Source organism: Bubalus kerabau, chromosome 2, assembly GCF_029407905.1.
Source record: "Bubalus kerabau isolate K-KA32 ecotype Philippines breed swamp buffalo chromosome 2, PCC_UOA_SB_1v2, whole genome shotgun sequence".
Taxonomy (NCBI): Eukaryota; Metazoa; Chordata; class Mammalia; order Artiodactyla; family Bovidae; genus Bubalus; species Bubalus kerabau.
The window spans coordinates 149539560-149547704 of NC_073625.1; the positions used below are offsets into that span (position 1 = coordinate 149539560).

Below are 8145 nucleotides of genomic sequence, written 5' to 3' on the forward strand. Positions count from 1 at the left end.
TTGTTTATCTTTTTACAGGACCAGCTTGTAGCTTCATTGATCTTTTCTGTTGTTTTCTTTGTCTTCATTTATTTCTGCTCTGATCATCACAATTTCTTGCCTTCTACTAACTTTGAATTTTTCTTTTTTTTCTCTTGTTGCTTTAGGAGTAAGTTTAGGTTGTTTGAGATTTTTCTTATTTCTTGATACAAGCTTGTATCACTGTAAATGTTTTTCAGCCTTCCATGATACCTCCTTAATTTTACGAATATTGTGACCAAATTTGCCTGATTTGGTGTCCAGAACTAAGTGTCACTGGTGTTGACTAAGAATTTGACAGGCTTTCCACCTATGTCCATTGTTAGCCATGGCTCCTGAGAGGTCAGTTGGAGTGCCAGCTTAGGAACCCCCTGACCCCTAAGTCTTCATTTATTTGGAGGATCTGCTTTGAGGATAATGGCCAGGATCTGCCATTTCTATCCCGCTTATGGGGGCAGTGAGAGCATTTTCTCATTGTACTCCTTCTGTTTACATTTGGCACACTGGCACTGCTTGGGTCCTAGTTTCCTTGCTTTGCTATCCAATATCCACATGGCAGGGGGTCACTGACAATAGTCATTTTGGCATACCTAGTGCCTTTTTCTGAACTCAGGTCAAAGTTCCTTGTTCTGTTTGGACAGGCAGTACTTATTACATGGGGCTTTTTCTGATATTACCTCTTGGCTCACTGGGTTGGCCACTTTCCTTTATCAAGCTGAAAGTGATGATTGGAGGATGCTACTCTTGACCTCTGGAGGTGGACAAGCAGGGAAAAGAAAAACCCTGGTGCAGCCACTATTGTCCTTGTACAGGGGTCAAGAGGACAGCAATACTGGGAGACAGTAGGAAGACTACCATGACTCCCTGTCACCCACAGGTCCCCATTGTTCCTGGGTGTCTGGCACTATAAGAGGCAGTGGGCAGATACATGCAAGTTTTAGTCTTTGATCCTCAACATTGTGATCCCCTCAAGGCAGCACAGTCCATATCACTCTAGGGGCTATACTGTGTCTGCACCACAACCACATGTTGGGTTGCTGGGCAGAGTCTCTCTAAATTTAGCTGAAGGTTGTTGCCATTCTGCCACATCAGTGTGAACTCATAGAACAGTTAGTCATCCAAACTTGAACTTCCCAAAGCTTCTGCTGTCTCCTCCCACTGAAGCCAGGGTGAACCTGGAACCTAGTGGATGGCTGCAGGCACAAAGGCCACTGTCTGTCCCACCTTTGATGCTGAAATATTATTTCTGAATTTCCTGCATTGGTCCCCAATAAAGACCCTCCTGCCCGGGATCGTTTGAGGCTGTAAAACAAGACCAAGTTTGGTTCAGAAGCAAAGAAACCTTGGTATGAGCTTGTGTTCTAGATTACACACTGTCCTTGACAGGTCTACTCTACTGGGAGGAAGACAAAGAGGCAGAGTGCTGCCAGGCGCAGCACCTATTCACATGGCCTGCCACCACTATCCTGAATTGTGTCATATATGGTACTTCTGCATATGGACCACTGAGCTGAGATATTGAGTGCAGCTGCTTTGCACTGGGAACTCTAGTCTGAAGTACTGGGTGCAAGGCTTCCTCAGGCTGAACCCTATAAGCAAGTGAAACTAAACAAAGTACAAGGATGAAGAGAAACATTTAGATTTTACTTTATTACCAGATTCTATTTTTATTTTCTAAGAATTATTAATGGGTTTTGCCAGAGACAAGAGGAATGCTACTGGGAAGAGACTTATCTTTTGATCTGTGGTCCCAAAATGAGATCCAAATCTAGACTTCTGTATCACATAACTAAATATATGCATTATTTTACTTATTTTCTAGAGGTTCTGAATTTTGTGGTAGTTGCTTTGAGACATAAATCTGAAATTTTCAGTTTAAAAATGGCTCATAGTTTTATGATCTCTTATGTTATGGTGATACACTGACAGATAAGGAAACCACTTCCTTAAACATTGTCAAATACAGAACACTAACCCAGACAGACTGTATATTACCTTAAGCATAGTATCTGTATTTTTAATTTATATAGAATAATATGAGCTTTCACCTCCACAATCATTACTATAGCGATCACATCTCTAAATGTTATTTTCAATTTTATAAATTGACTTTACTATAAAATTAGATTATACTATGAATCAAAATCATTATATAATATTGTAACTTCATTGAGTCATTATATGAATTGAGCCAATGTATATAAGTATTGAAATGTTCTCTTGGAAATTTTATCTTCAATTTTCTTATCCTATAAAACATTTAAGATATTTTTCATAATCAGCTTTCAGAATTCTCTTTTTGTGACCCTCAAACTTAATTTTACTTTCAACTGTAATTAGCTTTTTAAATATATTTTTAATTTGTATAATTTTATCTATGTTTGGCCCTGCTGGGTCTTCATTGCTGAATGCGGGCTTTTTCTCTAGTTGTGGCAAGCAGGGTCTACTCTCTAGTTGTGGTGTGAGGGCTTCTCATTGTGTAGCTTCTCTTGTCGAGGAGCATGGCATGCGGGCTCAGCAGTTGAAGTTCTTAGGCTCTAGAGCACAGGCTCAGTAGTTGTGGCCCAAGGGCTTAGTTGCTCTGTGGTATGTGGGATCTTTCCAGATCAGAGATCGAACCTGTGTCTCCTGCATTGGCAGGCAGATTCTTTACCACTGAGCCACCAGTGAAGCCCCATAATTAGTTTTAAGTTTTACATAAACTTTGTTTTTCCTTCAACTTAAACTAACTAAAAAATTTAAAAGTTTGAATTGCTACACTGTTTCACTTTAACTTTCCATATCATTTGTTAAAAATAATGCAGAATGTCAGGCCTTAAGCAAGGCAGTAAAGAGAATCTTAAAAAATAACATTTGAACATGGGTTCTTTACCTGAGACTTCCACAGTTTAACTGGAATGAGAGGGAGCAAACCCTTGAAATGATGGGGTATCTTTATCCCCAAAGCTTGTCTGAGGCCATGGGATGGCACCTCTAACTGCCTAATGGTAGCATGAGTGGCTTCCTGGAGGAGACAGTGTTTAATCTGTAACATGTAGGCTGAGGAGAAATAAGTTTAGAAGAAGCAAAGAAGGATATCACATGCAAAAGAAAAAGTAATAAAGCATGGCTCTTTTTTTGAAATCACAATTTGGGTATAGTGTAACACAAGGAACTTTGTGAGGAAATAGGGTTTAAAAAGCTGTAATAATTATAATAATGTAGCATGAAGGGTCATGTGAAGAATTTTCCTTAAATTTATATGGAGATATTAATATGTTTAGTAAGACAGACTTTAGATTTGATTTTTGTTCTTGTGAGGTAAGTAACATTTCTATAAACATAATCAACAATGTTAGGTTCCATATTGTCAAACTTTATTTTTTCATAGGAAGAGTAATCTAGTCAGAGCCATTGTGCTAGTCTTTCAAGGAAAAAACAGCCTGTAGTTTCATGGGTAATAAATTAAAATTATGGTAATTTTTGTAATTGTTTTTTGTATGGCTTATTTTCTTTATGACAGATTTCTTGCCAGGATTTTTCAAGTTTCACCCAAATGCATCAGATCAGTGTAGCCTAAAACGTAATAAATATTAATGAAGGACATTAGAAAATTGATAGGATAGGATGCAATAATAAAAAAATCTAGTTTTTATTCCCATTACACATTCAGCAACCAAAGGGCAGTAATTTTAATCTTGGGATATAGGAACATTGGTCATTTTGATATTCAAATCTTTATAAATTTTAGTAAAGTGTTTATGTTTATTAAACCACACATATTTTCATAACCATGCAATATTAATAAACCAAAATTGTTAGCATATTAGCTATTAATTGACTATTAGTTTTAAGGCAAAATTACCTGCAAATACATAATGTCACATTAAAATAGGTATCATTAATATGCAAGTAGCAATTAACGAAACTCTTTACTTTGTTGCAGTTAATTCTAAAATATGAAATTATGTTTAAATATTTCTAATAAGCAAATCTAGGGAAACTAATACCATATTTGAAGTCTATAAACATAGCAACTCATCTACAATGACATATATAGTACTACTGCTGAGCCTATAATATGAAAAAAAAATTAGGGAAAATGTACTGACTGGTAATCAATAATTCAACGCAAAGCAAATAAAACTTCTTTATATAATGATTATTCAATGAAAGGGAACATGTGAAACAATTTAATTGGGCTTTCTAACTATAATACACTCCCCCAGTCCATGGCTTTGTGTGCATGCTTGTATGTGAAAACTCTTTCAAGTTGGAAGTGTGAACACAGACTATTCTCCATATCAGTAAACAAAGGATGCGTGATCATCAAGCCTTCAGTCACTGTAGCCTCCCCTGATTGTTCACCCTGAGAGGACTCAGAATGAAGAAAAACAGGATACTGGCCTTAGATGGGGTGCATATCAAATGAGTGACTTCACCGAGCCCAGACTCTTGCATCTTCCCATACATAGAAAAGCACTAAATTCATTAACTTTAGCTATTTGGTTGTCTTTAATTGACAGGAGTCTTTCAATGTTCCACTACCTAGTTTTCATTGCAAAACTCCTATATAGCCTGGTTCCTCCATTATCACTTTGGGACAGTCCCTCAGAGTTATCTGAGAAGCTGTCTTCCTAGGTGAAGTCATCAGCAAGTTTGCTAAATAAAACATAACTCTTAACTCTTAAGTTGTGCTTTTATTTTTTAAGTCAACATTTTTGGTGAATGTGAAGAGGTCCAGATCTGACTTCTCTCCTTTTCCTAAAATCTATGAGGATTTGGAGCCTGGTACCATCAGAGGCCTCTTATGTCCATCCACCTCCTTGGAGAGTCCAGACAAATTTTGGTGAGTCTTTCCTAGTTCTCAGATCTCCCAGTTACAGGTTGATGATCTTGAGTTTTATTTCAGTTCAGTTCACTTCAGTTCAGTTGCTCAGTAGTGTCCGACTCTTGGCGACCCCCTGAATTGCAGCACGCCAGTCCTCCCTGTCCATCACCATCTCTCGGAGTTCATTCAAACTCACATCCATTGAATCGGTGATGTCATCCAGTCATCTCATCCTCTGTCATCCCCTTTTCCTCCTGCCCTCAATCCCTCCCAGCATCAGAGTCTTTTCCAATGAGTCAACTCTTCGCATGAGGTGGCCAAAGTACTGGAGTTTCAGCTTTAGCATCATTCCTTCCAAAGAACACCCAGGGCTGATCTCCTTCAGAATGGACTGGTTGGATCTCCTTGCAGTCCAAGGGACTCTCAAGAGTCTTCTCCAACACCACAGTTCAAGAGCATCAATTCTTCTGCATTCAACTTTCTTCACAGTCCACCTCTCGCATCCATACATATTTGGCAGTATATAATAGGCCCAGTTGAAAGATACAGCCACATCAGTCTCCCCAGCCCAGGAGTCCTGCATCAGGAAGATGAGCCCCCAGAACACATGTCTTTGAAGGCCAGCAGGGCTTAACGTTGGAAGCTGCACTGGACTGGAGGTAATAGTCTTCATTGTTAAATCTGCTTGTTGCTGCTAAGTCGCTTCAGTTGTGTTCAACTCTGTGCAACCCCATAGATGGCAGCCCGCCAGGCTCCCCTGTCCCTGGGATTCTCCAGGCAAGAACACTGGTGTGGATTGCCATTTCCTTCTCCAATGCATGAAAGTGAAAATTGAAAGTGAAGTTGCTCAGTCGTGTCCGACTCTTAGCAACCCCATGGACTGCAGCCTGCCAGGCTCCTCCATCCACGGGATTTTCCAGGCAAGAGCACTGGAGTGGGGTGCCATTGCCTTCTCCGTCACTGTTAAAGAATACACATAAAATCTCACGTTCATCAGGGCTTAGGGCAAAGGCAGAAACTTGATAGTAGATTGGATCAGACCTACCTGCTGCTCTTGGAGAGTCTACCATTGAGTAAGGGGGCAGCTGTTGCTCACCCTGGGGATATAGACCCTTGTGGCAGCCATATTTGGGAACATTCTACCTTGTGGCATTGCTGCTGTAAGCTGCCAAAGTGGGATCCTTCCTCTAGGTCATTAGCACCAAAACCTGTTCTCCCACCCCAATAGCCAGGAGACACCAGTACTGGGAGGCCACAGGCTAAACAACTAACTTGGAGGGAACACAGCCCACCCATCAGCAGACAGGCTGCTTAAAAACTTCGTGAGCCCACAGCCACCTCTTGGCATGGCCCTGCCCACCAGTGGGCCAAGACTCAGCTCTAACCACTAGTGGGCAGGTTTCCTTTCCTCCAGGAAACCTGCACTTAGCCACAGTAACAGTCCCCCCTACCGGGGGGAAGACACCAGATGCAAGAAAACCATGATCTTACAGCCTCCAAACATAGCCAGATGCTTCCTTGGAATCATCAGGTCCTGAACTTGTCCAATAACAGGCCAGTGAAGCTTTAGAACACCCTGGACTCCATAGCCAAAGGCATCAGGAACCAACTCCCACTGCAGAAAATCTGAAAAGAAAAAAAAAGCTTGGAATCTCTAGGTCTTGCAGTCAGACTCCAGGAACTGGTTCTGCTTGAAATTCAAGCCCTAAACCTAGGACTTAGCTTTGCCTGCCAGTGGGTAAGAAACAGCCCTGGCATCTTTGAGACCCTGACTCTATCCACCAATGTGCCAGCTCTAGCCCCAGAGCATCCTAGGGGTCTGCAGCTAATCACTTCATGACCAGGCACCACTAAAGAGCAGCCAGCAGCAACCACCAAGGCAGGGCCTAACAACCAACCAGGTTAGGGTCTGACCAAGCCTACTAGACCAGTCACCCCAACACAACAGAGGACCCATGCAACCCACTTAGGGGGAATCCCTGAAACATACGATTTGGATGACAAGAAGAGACACTGCTGGGATGCATGAGCCATCACCTACAGAAGGCATTTCTCCAAGGTTAATAAAATGTAACTAACCTACCACATACATAAAAGTACAAATAACAACATAGACAGAATGAGGTGGCCTAGGAACATGTTCCAGACAAAGGAACAAGATGAAAGCCCCAGCAGTGTAGATAGGGAGCTTACCTATGAAAGAGTTAAGAGTCATGATCATAAAGATGATCCAAGAAGTTGGGAGAGGACTAATAGACACCAAGAGCAAGAACTTCAGAGTTGTTAACAAAAAGTTGGAAAATAAAAAAGCAACAGAGCAAAGATAAAAGAATACAATAATTGAAATGAAAAATATACTAGAAGGAATTAGAAGTACACTGTATAGACTAAATGATTCATTCTTCTGTATCAGTGAGCTGGAAGACAGAATAGTGTAAATCACTGTTACTGAACAGAAAAAAGAAAAAAAAAAAAAAAAACAAGGACAGTTTAAGAGACCTCTGAAACACAATCATGTTTATTAATATTTGCATTATAGGAGTCTCAGAATGAGAAGAAAGAAAGGACCTGAGAAAATATTTGAAGACATAATAGCTGAAAACTCCCCTACCCTGGGGAAGGAAACAGCCTTCTGTCGACTAAAGAAAGATATACAACTTGAGAGTTGTGAGTTAAGTTTTATTTGGGGCAAAATGAGGGCTGCAGCCCGGGAGGCAGCATCTCAGATAGCTCTGAGAGACTGTTCCAAAGTGGGAGTTGGGGAAAATCAGTATATAAGGTTTTGGTGAAGGTGGAGTCCAATACCATGAAGCACTCATTTTACAAAAGGTTTTTTGTTAGTCATGAGGAACTGATGTCACCATGAAGGGATTTAGTGCTTCACTAGATATGAGGAGATGCAAGGATTGAGATCATAAAATCCGTTCCTAAAAATATCCAACTATCTAAAGACTTGTCCCACCAGATTCCCTGGAGCACAGAGTGCCTCACTCCACCCTGAACTCCCTCAGGGGTTGTTGAAGGTCAACAGTTATAGCAGCATGGGGTTCAATCTCTGTAGAGGCAGATGGCAAATGCCTTTGTTGTTCAGTCATTGGCGATGCTCTTGTTAAGTGCCAATTGGTAGTTGACACTTCCAAGTCAAGGAAGTACAGAGATTCCCACACAGGATTAACCCAAAGAATACACTAAGACATATTATAATGAAAATGACAAAAATTAAAGAGAGAATATCAAAAGCAGTAAGGGAAAAGCAACAAGTTGCATACAAGATAACTCCTATGATTTTATCAGTTGATTCATCACCAGAAACTCTA

The 8145-nt window shown here is 40.6% G+C and overlaps 1 long non-coding RNA gene across 1 annotated transcript; it reads right to left on the reverse strand.

Annotated features, from left to right (window-relative positions):
- Nucleotides 1–3593: 3593 nt before the first annotated feature.
- Nucleotides 3594–7287, reverse strand: LOC129643931 (uncharacterized). Its single transcript, XR_008710606.1, has 3 exons — nt 7022–7287; nt 6320–6454; nt 3594–5788 (listed from the first exon to the last, which is right to left on the reverse strand). It is a non-coding gene; the product is annotated as an uncharacterized LOC129643931 (long non-coding RNA).
- Nucleotides 7288–8145: the final 858 nt, after the last annotated feature.